Consider the following 17,600-nt stretch of genomic DNA (forward strand, 5'->3'; position numbering starts at 1 on the left):
GTTGTATTTGTGAAAGAATATTGAATGATTAGAATGAATTGTTTTGCTGACTGTCCATGCGAGCTAACAATAACCATACCAAGCTACAATGCTATTTTGCGTGTCAAAAATTGTATGTTCATTATTTTGATAATAATTGTTATCCTAAAAATGTCAAAATATACAGGAGAAATATGGTATGTCACGTTTCTCAATAAAAAAAACAACATATAAATCGATTAATTGTTCACTGACTATTCATAAATGGTCACTTAACCCGCTGTGTTAGGAATAGGTATACATGAAACATCGGTAGGTTTAGTGTTAAATAAACAAATGGGGAAAAAAATAAGTCAAAGATGTGATACAATTTCTTTTGTCGAAACGTCTAAAATGTTGCGAAATACATTTTGTGACTCAACTATGTCGTAAACATGGTTGTATGAAATACTATTCAGGCATTCAAAAACGGTTGAGAAGAGATAAACGATGTGCCACGTCAAGAACATATCTCTCACGAGACCGTTCCTCATATTTTGGTTGGTGTTTTGGGCACGAAAAAAGTTGCAGCACGACTAGTATCAAAAGTGCTTAATTTTCTTCAAAAATGTAATCGCTATCAAGTGACTGAAGACATGATCAAATCAAATTCATTAAATTCTGATCCCACGTTCATCCAACGCATAATTACTGGTGGCGGGACGTACGGGTGTACGAGTATGACATGCAGACGAGTCAACAATCATCAGCATGGACCACTGTAAAGGAGTCGAAACCAAAAAAAACAACGTTAAAGTCGATCTAAAGTGCAGGTAATCCTGACTGTTTTCTTCGATATTCGTGGTGTTATTCATTCAGAATTCCTTCCGGAGGACCAAATGGTCCATAAGAGTATACACTGCGTTTCACAACTATAGAACCACTCATTTTTTCTGAGTTTTCTGAGAGAGATGTAAGAAATTGATTGAATTGAAGTATATAGTGTAGGATATAATAACTATCTTCATTAAAAAAAAACTGGCCATTTGAACATTATTGTTGTGTTCAGGCGCGAAACAATCAAAAAACTAAAATTTCAGTGTCTCATAACTATAGAACTAGATGGAAAAACTCTCACTCCTTTACGAAATTAACGTCAATTTCCCATGAATTACAATAAGTTTCTAATTCGTAGGTCATCTTTAGTTCTCAATCAGTTTAAATAACCCATTCGGGGTTGTTTCGACCAAGTTGCGCCATGTTGAAGTGCGTAACTCGTTCTACGCAGACGATACTGCTCGTTTAAGCTCTTCAAATCACTTATATTGGTTTTAAGCTGAACCTACTATTCGTACGATCACTCCTTATGAATTCTTGATAGGGTTTTGATCTGGTAAACAAGTTGACCAGTTCAGCATCTAAAGCCCCTATTCATCAAACCATGTCACAACTTTCCGGATTTTAATGAATTGATGCCAAATTACCCAATTATTACATTGATTTGATGTAAAAACAGGAGTGAATGATTCTGAAGTACTTCGTTTGCACTTCTGACTGTTCATTCGTGTTGATGGTAAGCTACCTAAACCAGGCCTTCTAGAGAAAATTCTCTCCAAACCATGAAAATCCCATCTCCAAAGCTGCGAGTCCAAAAATTAATGTGGAAGCTAATGCCATGTGTTTCACTATTTCAGGAGAACTTCTCTGATTAAAATAAATCCAACTTGAATTGAATTTCTTCGTTTTGGAATGACTTACGGAACGTGTCATGTAATTTTTCAACTCATAACTTTGCAGGCGGAAGTTCGATGGTTTGAGGATTTTTTTTTCAAAACGCCCTGATTTCATCAACACCAATGTCAGAAGTACAATGAAGTACTTCAGAATCATTTACTTTTGTTTTTACATCAAAAACACCGTGATAGTTGGGTAATTTGGCATCAATTCATAACATCCGGAAAGTCAAGTCATGGTTTATTGAATAGGGACTTCAGATTCTGGACTGGTCAGCTTGTTTACTAGATCAAAACCCTATCAAAATCCTATGACGAGTGATCGTACGAATAGTAGATGCAGCTTACAAGCAGTATGAGTGATTTGAAGAGCTTGAACGAGCAGTATCCTCTGCGTAGAACGAGATACAAGTTAGTTATTTGAACTGATTGAGAACTGAAGATAATCTACGAATTGGGAACTTATTGCAATTCATGCGAAAATGACGTTAATTTTGTGAAGGAGTGAGAGTTTTTCCATCTGGTTCTATAGTTATGAAACATTGGAATTTTAGTTTTTTGGTTGTTTCGCGTCTGCACACAACAATCAAGATCAAATGGCCAGTTTTTTAAATGAAGATAGTTATTATATCCTACAATATATACTTCAATTCAATCGACTTCTTACATATCTCTGGAAACTCAGGAAAAATGAGTGGTTCTATAATTGTGAAACGCAGTGTATTACCTTGGCGTTTTGGGGCATTTGGGGCAGAAAATTTGTCGCAAAGGGTTACATTTGTGGAGGGATTGCACTAGGATTCTGCACCGCTATAATGCATCAGTTCATTGACCGATCATTGTGAACGAATTTTTGACCAAGACTGGCACAAATGTGGTTGACCAAGCACCGTACTCTCCATATATGGCCCCGTATGATTTTTTTCCAATTTCCGAAACTCAAATTAACGCTTCGTAGGGCTCATTGAAGACATAAATACCAATTCGCTGCGTGAACTGAATACATTCAGCGAACTGTAGAACTGGAAGACAATATTCTTCAATGATTATTTTTTAACTTTGTTAATACAGCTGAGTTCGATTGAAAACTACAATGTCTGAGTTTCATTTGTTTTCGGAAACATACTGTAAGAGCTTCTATTTTTTCATAATTACCCGTAATACTTTTTTTTGTACTCATCATATGCTTTCCAATTGCTTGTTTTTATTACAGTACTTCTGTAGTGTGTCTTAATTAATACACCACAATTATACTCGTGCAGTGCGCTGTGGATCAGGATCAAAACCGACCGCCAAGCACGACCACGAATACCGTCGTTGCTGCCGCTGCAGCGAGGTCTAATTGGTAATTAGAGAAAATTTGTTCCGAATTGATTCCACGAAATCGGAATCACACTCTCGAGATGGTCTCCGAAACGCGCCACTCTCAACTCGCAGTCGGCTTCATTAATAAACTTTTTTCACCACTCGCAGATGGTGGGGGGAAAATGGGGATGCTTGAGTACTGCACTTTACTTTAAGCCGAGAGGTTCGTAAGGCCGTTGTGTTTGATTTCTGCGCTGGCCGGGCTTGTGTGAGACATGGAATGGTTTCGAAACTCAAACTGACGTCAGCGCCGCTAAATGAGTGTGGAAAAGCACTTTCCATTCACCTCTTCCTTTGCTGGTTTTCGCACGGTGCCTCGTGTTACGTGGTCAGCTTAAGCTGGCGATTTCCAAGCGTGAGGAAAATCGAATCTGGGCTAACTGGCCAATGTTGATTCATTGAGCGGCTGCTGCATTGTCTGATGTGTTGGAGCAAATCTTTCGCGTTTGCCTGTACTATTGTTATGTATTGGTTATGACCTGATAATCAGCGTTTGCGTTTCTAAAGTAATATAAATGTTTGGCGAAGATAGCAGATAATCTCTACTTACTCAAATCGGACCGTAATGAACACATGCTTCAGCGGCTGAGCCGCTGGAGATTCGTTGCGCTTCATCTAATCCATCAATTCAACCGTTTGTAAATCCGCTCATCGGCTGTGGCCGCGATCCACTTCATTGGGCCAGACTGTATCTAGGTAAAAAGTAGAAAAAAGTTGCTTTTAAATTGCAGATTTTTGATGAAAAGATATACAGGGTTTTCCAACTTTAAATTCCGAAAGTAAATTGAAATAAAACACACTTAGAATTCGAATTTCGATGAAACTTTTATTTCAAATTAAAGTTTGGATTATGCCATTATGTGTGAAATACAACATCATTCAAATGTCCACCTAGGGCTTCCTCGCACACCTTGATCCGGAACAGGTAATTTTCGATGACTTTTCGGCACATATGGGGCGGTATCTCGGTCATAACTTCACGAATGTTGTCTTTCAAATGTTCAAGAGTTTGCGGAGAGTTGGCATAGACACGGTCTTTCGCATAACCCCACAAAAAAAAGTCTAGCGGGTTCAAATCGCATGATCTGGACGGCCAATTGGCATCACCAAAACGCGAAATTATGCGTCCCTCAAATTTCGTTCGCAATATGGCCATATTCGGTCGTGTTGTGTGGCACGTGGCACCGTCCTGCTGAAACCACATGTCTTCCGTATCCATATCTTCAATTTGTGGCAAATAAAAATCGGTTAACATGCGGCCATAGCGCTCACCATTCACAGTTACCGTCTCGCCGTCCTCATTTTCAAAGAAATACGGCCCGATGACTCCATCAGACCATAATGCGCACCAAACAGTGACTTTTGGCGGATGCAATGGCCTCTCAACAATCACGTGTGGATTTTCTGAGCCCCATATACGGAAATTTTGGGTGTTCACATAGCCATCGAGCTCGAAATGTGCCTCATCGCTGAAGAAAATTTGATGCGAAAATTCAGCATTTTGCTGCTGTTGTTCGTTCACCCAATCGACGTATGCCCGACGCATTCCATGGTCACCACGCTCTAATTTTTGTACCAGTTGGACTTTATATGGATGTAGGTGCAAGTCCAAATACAAAATTCACCACAATGATGTGTTTGACAAGCCTAATTGCTGAGCACGCCGTGGAATCGAAACAGTCGGGTCATCCACACTGGCAGCAACAGCAGCAATATTTTCGGCCGAACGCACATTACGATGATGCACAGGTTTCACAATATCCGCTACGGATCCAGTTTGTTCGAATTTACGCACTACATTAGCGATTGTATGCTCTGTAGGTCCGTAATGCTCCGTAATGCCGTAATGCTCGAAAAACATTTGCCGGTTTTTCATCATTTTTATAGTATAATTTAACAAAATTAACACGTTGTGCGATGCTAAAACGATCCATATTGTAAAATGGCAGACATTCAACTAACGATATGACGCTTTGGTTGACAGCTATGTCAAACGGTTGTCAGCGCAGGGCTGTATACTTTCGGAAGCCCGAAATGGAAAACCCTGTACAATCGGTACAGACGAATCTCTCGTTCGAACTTATCACGTAACACATAACTTCAATGAACAATTGATAGAGATTTTCTTAGATTATTGATAAAGATTTATTGCAGATAATCATATGATTCGAACATAAGCGGTAAAGTTGATATAATAAGGAGCAATCCATTCCGTGGATTTAAAATATAACCCGGACATTTTCAATTTGCGCACATAGTATGATATGGATTGAATATAAAACAAAACAAGACAGGAATCATTAAATTCATCTTCTTATCGGTATGGTTGCGTTTGCAATAAACATTGATCTCTGTGAAACATTATGCATTAATAACGAATTACAATGCATCAGAGATTCGAAAGTGTGCCATGTATCTATTAGCATTGTAATACTTGAGCATGATGATCAGTTTATTAGAAACGCCTGGTATCTGCCGAAATCTTTATTGACCACTCATTCAGATGAAACAGTTGTTGGAAGATTTGTAAGTTGAAAAATCAACTTTCCCGCCAGAAATAAATCATAACATTTGCTCGTGCAAATCCCACTTTTCACATTTTCTGTTAATCAAGCGACAATCACACTCCAAACTATTTGTTTCCATATTCAGATTGTTTCGCCGTACGCTTTCACGCTGTGTTAATAAAAGCGATCATCAAAGAGACAAATCGCTCTAATTTTAGATGAAAAGCGGCAAGCCGCAAACATTCAACAGGTCAGTGTCTATGCTGGTTCGTTCATGTGTGAGTTTCGAATGTGAATCTAAAAATAATAACAATCATAATTCACCTGTGGTGAGACGAATCGAAACATCAATTAAAATGCACCCAGAAAAATGAGAAAGTTGAGTGCGGATGGGGTGGAATTAAAACGCAGGGGAAAGGGGAAAAATCAGCTATCATAAGTTTCCCACATTCCAAACACAGCTGAGCTGGAGATTTATAAATTTGGGTTTGGTTTTTTATACGTATTAAGCAAGGACATAAATGAATGTTGGAGTTACCAACAAAAAAATGAGATACGATGAATAAATGGTAAGGTTTTTCCTTTGTACTATTTCTAGGAGATATATTTTTTTATGATAAACTTTTGAGTTATTTGGTTTCTCGTTTACTGTGTCAAGTTATTAGGCAACTTAAAAAACATAATGCCTTACCAAAGTGTTAGGAATAATTTCACATTTTTCATGTGGCTTTCCCACAATCGATATTCATTACTCCAATGTAGTTGCAATAACGTATGCATTGAAAAATTCGGATGGCGATAAAAAATTACAAAAGATAATTCAGTTTATCAAATTCTTTTTAAACTCCACGTTTATTAAGTCTTCTACAAAAATGTTTTACGCCCTACCTGGTGGCCTTATGGCAGTTGGCCGGAACTTTGGTCATGACCGAAGAAAAGATAAATGAGGAATACAGGATCGGCTATATCCGGTGGACTCGAAGTGCCTCACGATGTTCAACTTCTGCGCACCAGAGCGGAGCTAGTAGGCGTTCTGGTTATATGTTAAGATTAGTCCGGATATATCCTCCGCCTCCACATATTAAAACTCATTCAAATTTGCAGATTTCGTTCCCTCGAGTCGACACTTCGAGTAGAATGATCACTTTACAGGTTCGTATCTCCTTCCGCTAACAAATATCCATGATTCGCTAATCGCAGAGGAGCAACGCTCCGTAGTGTGTCATTTATACTATTTGACTTATTCTGGTCAATTACGAAGAGCAATTAAAAGCAGTTTACTAAAGTTCAAGTTGTTTCTAGTTTGCGATTATCAGAGTATGGTAAAATAAAAGTCAAGATATCCAGACATCCATATGTTGCAGAGGTGACTTTTAAAAAAGTGTATTTCATCGATAAAACATATTCACGTGGATGAAAAGTATTTCAGGTAGTAGAAACTTGACAAAAAAGAATTTCATGTATTGGATTCTTCCAGTTACATATTTTTGTGATGATGAGTTTTCGTGTGGACAAAATATTGGGAAGGAAGAAATTCTGTTTTTTTAAGAGTTACCACACTTCATGATCAGTAAAGCCAGCCAGAAATTCACCTGCACCCGGGATTTTTGAAGCTCTGCGGAATGCACGTATCTGCGTTTTTGTGCTGTTTACACCTGACCGAGGAATTGTTGGACAATCCCGCTGGCAGTGATGTAATTTTAACTCAAATGATACACCCGCGCGCAAGTTTCATGCTTAAACTGAGAATACAGTCATCACTCACCAAAGAGAAACCATGCGCTTTTCCCTTCCAACTGCGAATATATAGAGACAGTGTGCGCTAGTTGGGAGAAATCTTGGTGCGAGTTAATCCACTCTCTTTACTCTTGGGAGTTCGAGTGTGCGAAAATCTGCGTCCAGCACTGAAACGCGTTTGATCCGCACTCTGCCACACTGAGCAGTACACTGAAGAGTAAACTGAAGAGTGCAATCTCGTTCGACATATAATCCACACGCATGTTTCACATCGGTTCACTTTTTTCAGCGAACCACAGCGCTAAGTTAATTGAGAGCCACTTCTGTTTCTTTTACCTGTGGGCATCCGCCAGAGCGTACAGGTAGAATTTCATCAGAGTGTAATCTCAAGTGAATTTATCCGCTGAAATTTTTGTGCGCTCTCTTTCCACAAACTAGCGCGACCGAGTGTTGAGTGAAAAAACTGATCTTCCATCATCTTGCGGTCGAACATATCTAGAACTATGGTAATTATAGATCAAAGAGGAGCGCTCTCGGGTGACGGAGTAGGTGGGTGAATTTAAATTCTTCTTTGTTACACAGAATATATGGACATCACTACCCGCAGGGGCTAAGGACGACCGACTTTTGGATGTCAGTCAATTACTTATTCATATTCAACACCTTAAGCGCGTCCAAAAGTGTCTTCGGGACAATTCCAGTTCCAGAGAGAACGACGCAGGTACCGGTAGTTGTGTACGTTGTCTTCCAATAGACCACATTGGAACGCCAGTTGCGGGCCACGTTGTTGTGACGCTCCGTATAGGCTGCGTTCGCCAAAACGGGACATAATGTGCTCTATATTTTCTCCAGGTTGATGGCACATCTGGCAAACGTCAACGCCATCTTGATGCCAGACGCACCGCCTGTAGTTTCGTATCGACATTATCCTATCCTGGATGGCTATCATGTCGGTTTTTACTAATGAAGACAGTTCACCACGCGTTAGCCACATATTAGTTGCGGCCTTGTCGACGTGTGGCCGGTCCAGTTGATGATGGTGGGCACCATGCACTGCCTTCTGCGTCCAAACTGCAATCTTCTCCTTCACTGTCTGCAGATTTCAGTTGAGTTGGTACTCCACTTGCGCCAAGTTCTAAGCGCTGTATTCTCTGTCAGCGGCATAGACAGCCCGGTATAGCGCGTTCTGTGAAGTACTCGCGCAGTTGTGGACAACACACAGTGCGGAAAAGTCGACGACTCCTCCTTTTTTGCGTGGTAGTGATACTCTCTACAATGCCGATTGCAGATGGAGCATGCTGGCCTCTCTGAATGCTTTCCTTATGACTTATGACTTATGACTTATCGCATGCCTCGGGCGAATAAAGACGGCGGGATCAATTTTATAGATGTCCAATACCCGGACGAGAAACAAGTGAGGTATGGAGTCATAAGCCTTCCTAAAGTCGAAATAGGCCATGCTGAGGTTTCGAGGATTATACACCGTTTGTTCATTATCTTTTGCCATGGAGGCTCACGCTTTTCACGGAGATGTTGGAGCCCTTCGCCTCTTGGCCTCACACGGTATCCTTCACTTTTAGTGGATGTCACAGCAGCACAGTAAACTGTCGGTTGCAGCTTCTCCATATTCTGAGCATCAATCAAGTGCAGCGGAAGAACGTGCTCGTTTATGAGTTCTACTGCACTTTTCAGCCTGCGGGAAAGTTGCAACTTCCGGATCTCATGAGGTGCGACAAAGAATCCGTGTCGCGAAACTGTGAGATCGCCTCGTCGTAATGGAAGACCAGATCGCGTAGTAGTTGTTGAGCTGGCTGTGGGTCTTCCAGGTCAGGGGGTTCTTGTACTGCGGCCTCCACTGGTGCTAATGATTCGTGAGCCCCACTCGCGAATGAATTGCTCAGCCGAACATGATCTCGTCGATTTCTTTTCGGGGTCAGATAAGTTTTTTTCTCATCCACATTATTTAAATTCTTTAATTTTTAAATTGTTAAATTTCTTCAATTCTGTTCTTCTTTAATCCTTGAATTCTTTAATTCTTCAATTGTTTAATTGTTCAATCATTTAATTCGTTAATTCTTTACCGCCGTTGCGATTGGAGTTCGATAAAGAGAAAGCACGATAAAAAAAATATATTGCCGGTCCAATTAATTTTGAACGATTTTTCTCGGATATCGTGTCAGGATTCCCAAGAATAATTTTCCGCCATCGCGATTGGAATTCGATGAAATGTACGCATAATGGATATAGAAATATATATCCGGTCGGGATAGTTTCAGTAGAATTTTATTGGTTACCATATTAGGTTTCCCAAGAATAATTTTCCGCCGTCACGATTGGCGTTCGATGAAGAGCAGGTACGATCAATTTTAAAGGAATTTCCCTGTTATCTTGTCAGGTTTCCTAGAATCATTTTCGGCCGCCACGATTGGAGTTTGATAAAGTGAAGATATGATAAATAACGAAATATATCGCCGGTTCGAATAAATTTAGATGTTTTATTTCGGTTGCCTTGTCAGGTTTCCTAAACATTATTTTCCACCGTAGCGATTGGAGTTCGATGGTTACGTATGATAAACAGCACAATACAATTTTACATAAGAAAAAAAGGAGGGGGTGTTCTAAACACGACCACATCGTTAACGTAGGACTACGAACTTATTCAATTGACAGTTAGCCTTCAATTCAATTATCATTTTCGATATTAATTTAGAAAGAAACGATATTATTATTAACCCTTGAACGTACAAGCTGAAAGATTTTTTGACGAAAGCTATTGATGCAATTTTGATTACTGGCGTTTACTTAACGCCTAATGTTTAAGATTTTTTTCCCTTCTTACTCTGTATTAATGCTGTAGAAAAATTTACATATTTTTGCATTTTATCAGGTTTTTGTTATTTTTTAGGTTATGCGATTTAGGCCCTGATGCGTGATTTTGTTGTAACATCAGATACAGATTTCAGTTCGTATTAAATCTCAGCCTTAACACATGGCGTTGGCTAATCGTTGTCTCGCGTTGTCTGAATCAAATAATTTATACCTCTCACCTTACGCAATGACATGCGTTTTATCTTGGTTTATTTCAAAGAGGCTTTAAACTCAACCCATTATTTCCCAGCGCATGAAATTTCATATGCACACTTTATAATACTTTTTGAAAACCTATACGCTAAATAAACTAATATTTGAACATTGATATATCACTACAAGAAAAATCACACCTCAAACCGATCTGTGTGTAAGATCACCTGTCAGTTTCTGTCATTTTATCTGTATTTTGAATGAAAAGTTGTGAAAAATAGAGAGGAAAAAGTAAGCATATCAATTCCGTAAATTGTATCATTGAATTGAGTGAAAGGGGGCGAAACGCCAAGCTGGAATATAGCTTGGAGAAACATGCATCCCATCTATCTTCACAAAATTGAAAACATCACACTTCATTGGTTCGATCGAAACAATAGTCAATATAGACTGGTCTCCGGCTTCGTCACTTTTCCTTCACTCATGACTCAATTGACAAAAAAGTACAAACCTTCTTTAATAAAATTCATCTTAACTATGGGAGCCGAATGCAGTTAAAAATTTCAAGTCTCCGTGAATAAACTAAGAAACTGATAACATGCATACTTCAGACATGGTTCCTCAGTGACCTCAAAAATGGCTTCTCTTAATGCCGATAGTTAAGGGTTTATTTTCAGTTTTCCAAATTGACAAACCAACCAAACGCATGCTTCATAGCAAACCTTCATTCTATTCTACAAACGCATAAGTCATTACTCAGAATGATTGCACTGAACTATGCGAGCGATATAATAGAAATATTTTCAAATTAACTCTAAAATTTTATGTACGAAGTTGGCTGATTGCTGTCTAGAGTGTCACTAACAGAAATATGATTTCATTGTTTTTTTTCAATCATTGGACGCTCCTGAGATTGAGCCCACTATCGTTCGCTTAGTAAGCGGACGCGCAGCCATTTAGGCTACGGAAACCCCATAAGAACAGAAAATGTCACAGTCACGTAATTTATATCTCTGTTCGATGCAACGTTACATGTTGCATAATTATCGTTACATTACTTGCTGAGAAGGCACTAATTGCTTATGCCATTCGACCAATCGAAACGCGAAATTTTCATCTAGATAATGCTTGACATTTTCCAGCTGTTCAATAGTCAGTTTCGAAGAATGAATTGTTTTCATTATTGTAACATAGAAATATTTCCTATGGATTGATGCGATTTTTACAAAAATCTATCGAGAAATTGTGGTATTTTTCGCAATATTTCTTCTCTCCTCTCTCATTGCCCGTAGAACGGAAGCTGCCTTTGATTCGTGTATTACTCCACGTCATTTTTTTTTTGATAGTCATAGTTTTGTTTATTTCATGTTTTTTTTCATACAATAATTATTTCAGCTTTTTAAAAATAAAACCTTATTCATTTATGATTAAATAGAAGTTTAACGCATTCACATCAACGTTATTGTCAGCCTTATTCACGAAATTAACATAATTTATTGTTGTTTTTAGGAACATTTTCCGTCTATTGTGTTCAATATTTTTTAGTGTTGGACGCATCACTTCATCGAATGATGGTCTCTGCCAACCGCCAAGTGCGGTAGATAACTTTCGTTGAATGAAATTCATTCGTCATTCGAAGACCAAATGCAAATGATAGAGAAAAAAATATTCAATTCTCTCACTCAAACTAACGCTCTCTTGTGGGCATTCGACATCGTAATTCAGACATGCATGAAAATCGATGTGCTGCTTTCTTCGAACAAAATTGCACTGCTGTTTTGAAATATCTTCAATTCCTATCTTTATTGCATCAAACTGTGTGAGTATATGTGTATGATATAAGCATTAGGAATGAATGTTCTTCGCTTGCTAGCTAGTATTTGGTTTTGACGGAATGAGGACTCTCACATACTTCCTTGACTCCTCTACATATAATTACAATGATGCAAAAATCTGTAACTAGAAGAACTTGTTGCTTCAAAATAATGGATATTACTTCTGCGGGTTTTCATTCATCACGAGGCCACAGTCTTTCAAATATCACAAGAAAAAAAGCTTGATCTTACATTTTTAAGTGTATATAAAGGGATGGAGAAAATTGTGACAATCCGCATGATTATTTTTTTTTTCAAATGCCCATGCAATCAATGTTGTATTTTGTGTTGGAAATGGGTATTTGTTGAATAACATAATCAATGAGCGTTGCTCTAATTGGCAACAGTGTTCCGGGTTCAGACTCTGAAGTCTGATTAGAATTGGTTCAAAGATAGTGCCCATATTCACACAAAAAAGCATAGTATTATTCTCATAACATGGATATAAAACACCTGTCCACATTTCATCCCAGAGGACCAAACAACTCCAAGCATAGGAGCCGATCTGGCGTAGTGGTAACATCCATAACTCTCACGCTGAAGATCACGAGTTCAATTCTCACTCCCAACATTCTTCCAAAATTGGAAGTAAAAAGTGACGAACCAGCCAAAAGTGTTGAAAGTCACTATAATACAGATATAAAAAAAAAAAAACTCCAAGCATCCGAACATAAAATAGGGAGCTAGAACCTTGTTGAGTTCCATCAAATTAAATATCAATTTTCAAACACAACACTATGTGTGACAGCGGAAACACTTTATCGTCTAATCAATCCCCACCGCAAACACACGCTGAGTAGCTAACACTTTGAAATAAGCCATGAAATCCGCCCATAAATGTCTATAATTATTAAGCGCTGGGTGTTGATAGGTTTCCCTGTCCCGCTCGCCGAATAATCATCCATAAACTCATCAGTTCTAGGCCTTTCGTACGTGGTATGAGATAGCAATAATAGCAATAGATACTACTGCTGGTATTTACTGCCATCTCAATGGAGGAAGTTGGGGAGTGATAAAAAAGCACTTCGCCGACTGGAGGACTGTTCAACTGATCAACTGTAATATGAGTGCAGCAATTTCATTTCTATATGGTGATAAAATATAATTGACACTGTCCTCTTTTTTTCTAATGATATATTTGTCGGCGGTGGTGGCGTTCCCCAGTTGCGCACTCAGCTTGCGTCGTTTCATCTCCGTACACATCAAAGAGACCTCGTATAACAGTAATGAGTGCATTTTTCCTAGTGCACTAGTCACTGTTGCGATCTATACGACGTCACCCAATGAGTTCGTACGGGCCGCTACAATGTCTGTGATGTCTAGCTTGCGCATTAGATACATCTTTATTACTACTTCAACAAAAGGCGGCTAAAAATAGATTGACGTGGGCAGCGGCAGCCGATTGGTTGATGTCGTTTGGAATCTACTATTACTACCGGGTGAACAGCCGTAGCACAGCAAGTCGTCGGTTCATTGAACTGGACTATTTTTTTTGCTAACAACAGATGAAACCTAATGGGTCGAGTGTGTTGGGGAAATGTAGACTTTGTTCTGGTTCTTTGTACAATGTATTTTCTACGAAAATTTCAATGAATTTCACATTAATACAGGGCGATTATATACAGTCTTCGATTTCTTTTCAAAGTATATAATCAAATCCTGTGTATAATCGAGTCCAAAAAACATTTTTTTGTTTGTTTTTTATACTTAAATTTTTAGTTTTTTGAAAATCTTTGAAAAAGACTTTAATTTTTTATTCATCCCCTTAAGCATTAGCATTGAGCAAGTTGCACAATATCGTAGGTGGTACGAATTCAGAACTGTTAAGTTAAAAACTAGCCTCCAACTTTTTTTTATTAAACCCCTTTAAAGTCATACGATACCTTCTCATATAAAAAATGCGAATTATTTTAGAAGGTGATCATATTTGATGAAAAAGCCTAGAAGTGGGTTATATCTTTGATATAACCGCAAAGTGGACGTAGGACTAACGTTGACTTAGCAACAAATAAGTAACAAGCATCTAAATCTCAGACATTTCATCTCTTAGACAAACCACTTCGTTTAGCCGGAAAAGAATTATTAACGCTCAAAGGGGACATTGATTCCTCCTCGGAAATACCCAGCGCAAATAGTACCCACTCCCGAAGCCCCGACAACTGGAATAATCGTTGATCCGGAGCAGGATTATTAACACTTGAGAAGGAATGGATTCCTCCTAGAAATTACACAGTAAAAATAAGGCCTCCTTCCCAACATTTCCAACTTCCCAATAACGACGATCGATTGCAGCATTCGTAAACAAATATTGATATGCAATATAATATCCACTACACCATATCATATCGTGTTCTTCACTATCAAATCCATAGTCAATGGCACCCATCGATACCTCGGTTTTCGCTAAATGGTCCGACTGCAGAGGAGAAATGGAATTGAAAAGCGACAAACGGGAGAAAGAGAGGTTGTAAGTTGAAAGGAGATTGGTAGAAAACTTCTGCATTTTATCATTCGAATAATGTGATTATCATGCAACTTCGTTTTGCTAGAAAGAGATTATTAATGCTCGAAGGAGTCGAGTCCTCCGAGGAAATATCCAGCGCAAATTAGAATCGACTATCACAAATTTCGCATTCTTCATTATCAAATTCATAGTCAATGGCGCCCATCGGTATCGGATTATCATCGACACCACGATATGCGCTAAATACTCCTTTCAGTTTGGCCTGCAAAAAACTTTTCTGAATTCTAATCCATCAAATCTGGTGTCCCTGAGAAGGGCCGTTGGTTATATGCTAAGCTAATAGTACGCACGCTCTGCAGGAGTCCTATTCGAAGATACCAATTTGTGTGCTATCCACGCAAAGCGCGTCACATTATGCCCAAGGGCATCCAGCTGGCCCATCGTATCCGAGGAGAGCGTGCTATTAGCTTAGCATATAATCAACGGCCCTTTTCGGGGCTCCAAATTTGATGGATTAGAGTTCAGAAAAGAGTTTTGCAGGCCGAACTGAAAAGAACATTTAGCGAAAATCGTGGTGTCGATGATAATTCGATACCGTTAGGTGCCATGGATATGGATTTGATAATGAACAATATGAAATATATGACATGATGTAGTGAACATTTCTCCATATCGAAGAAATCACTTTGATGAAACTGCATTCTAAAATTATTTGTGTACGAATGGCACAATCGATAGTCGATTCTAATTTGCGCTGGGTATTTCCTCGGAGGATTCGATTCCTCCTTTGAGCCTTATTAATCTCTTTCTGGCAAAAGGAAGTGGTGTGATTATCCCATTATTCGAAAGATAAAATGAAGATGAAATGAAATGAAGATTGAAAGGAAATTGGCAGAAAAAGTTTTCTGCCAATTTCCTTTCAATCTCCAAACATCTCTTTCTCCCGTTTGTCATTTTTGCGTTCGGTAATCCTTTCTCACAACATCCATTTTTCGTGTGAGAAATTGTTGAGAAGTAATGTGACAAACCAGCCAAAAGTGTTGAAAGTCACTATAATACAGAAAACTCATCATATTCAACGAAATAAATAGAGAAAAAATTTAGTAAATATCAAATGTAATAAATAATTATTAATACAAATTACTCACAAACTATAAAAACAATCTAAACCACAACTACCAAAATATAAAAATTCGGTTCAATATTGGTTAATTGAAGCCTTAAATCTCCGCGTTCGTTGATTTTCAAATGCTTTCTTCGATTTCGCGTTGTTCGTAACCATAAGGATGCCTTTTTCGACAAAGTATGATGATGGAAAACGATTATCACCTCACCTTGGCTCATTCCATAGATGTGACATAGTACTGATTTATTATCCATTGAGGAATTTAAAAATGTTTGAGATCTAAAAACATTTAGTAAAATCCTTGTGTAATGCGTCCAATTGAATGACATATGATAATAAAACATGGTCTTGAAGTTTTTGTGATAATTTTGACAAATGCGGACCTTCTCTTTTGCTCAAATTTTGTTTTGAAAGTTTTGAAAGAATAACAGAGCTTCATTGCTGGGTAATGTAGACTCGTCCAGTATAATAAATTGAATAACATTTTTCCATTTTCTCGACCCATCTATCCTGAAATCCTGAAATAATAAAAAAAAAAAGTTTTTGTTACGCCATTCACATAGATGACCAAGGATTTTGTAAATTCTTTTTCAATCACTTTATTCTAGTTCACTTCATTTAGCTTTGTAAATTCCTTGTATTTTTTTTTTAATTCGTTTAATTTTTGCAGGCTCAGTTGCTCAAGTTTAAAGGAGCCGAATTCTTAAAAATACCTTGTAATCTCTTGAATTAAATTAGTAGTTTAGTACATTATCATACAAGCTCCAACGTATTTCAGAACGCATATGAACTTGCAACATAAGGGTAAGCTTGTTATACAGTAAAATATCAGGAGCATGTTTGGACATGAATGACATCCTTCGTGCTAAATCGGGTATATGTTTAAAATACAGAGAAATGTTAAAACATGAACACATTATCTTGTAAGAACCTGTTCGCGTTTTTTTACTTGCCGAATTTTTCAGTGTTGCCACATTTTAATCTGTACCAGAGGGGTTAAAAATCGTTCTTACTTGTATTTTTTTTTTCTAAAAATCTGTACCATCGAAAATATTCGTTGTAAAAAAAAACACAAATTTATTAGCATGAAAAAATACTCATTTATTTACTGCAAATACTACATTTACATTTGCAAGTCATTCGTGTTTGGTGAATCTAGATTGTATATTATCATTTATTAAAAATTTCGATCTGTCGCCACGATGTTTGATCAAATCTTCTTCTTAAATGGCACTGTGCTAACCTAGAGAAACTTCGCCGTCTCAACGAAGCATTAATTGCGTCACTTTTATTAGTACTTAGTTGAGATTTCTATGCCAAATAACATGCCTTGAATGCATTCTGAGTGGTAAACTCTAGAATACGCGTGAGCACAGTGCAAGAACGGGAATCGAACCCGAATCCCCGGCATGTTAGGTGTGACGCTATCCACTCGGCCATGGGAGCGCATTGGAGTTTGATCAAATCTATTGATCTCAAAATAGCGTTCATCGTATTGTATCTGAGCCGATTTCGAAGCTTATTTTTGTTCTGATTATATTCAGAAAAAATCGCTCGACAGTTGCCTAGGATTGGAGCATAGTGAGAACGTTACAAACGAGACATCGAACGCCGAAATGCGAGCGGACCATGAATTCTTTTAGACACCCAATGTTTGTACACCAACCCTGCACATGCTCGTTTTCTGAAACTGTGATTTTCTTAGGGAGTAATTTAATCTTTAGGGTACGGAATAAATTCTCTACATCTTGTACATACGCATTGTAGAATCTTGGAAACGTTTCTAACACAACGTTAATGCTTTTCAAATTGGAA

At 38.2% G+C, this 17,600-nt stretch overlaps 1 long non-coding RNA gene across 1 annotated transcript in view; it reads right to left on the reverse strand.

The window, feature by feature from the left end:
* The window catches only part of LOC129778319 (uncharacterized), a 113,382-nt gene that overhangs the window by 57,478 nt on the left and 38,304 nt on the right, over positions 1-17,600 (reverse strand). The window contains exon 2 of the long non-coding RNA XR_008743419.1: positions 3,607-3,748. This is a non-coding gene — a long non-coding RNA (uncharacterized LOC129778319). The remainder of the gene's footprint in view (positions 1-3,606; positions 3,749-17,600) is intronic.

Source organism: Toxorhynchites rutilus, chromosome 3 (genome assembly GCF_029784135.1).
Source record: "Toxorhynchites rutilus septentrionalis strain SRP chromosome 3, ASM2978413v1, whole genome shotgun sequence".
Classification (NCBI taxonomy): domain Eukaryota; kingdom Metazoa; phylum Arthropoda; class Insecta; order Diptera; family Culicidae; genus Toxorhynchites; species Toxorhynchites rutilus.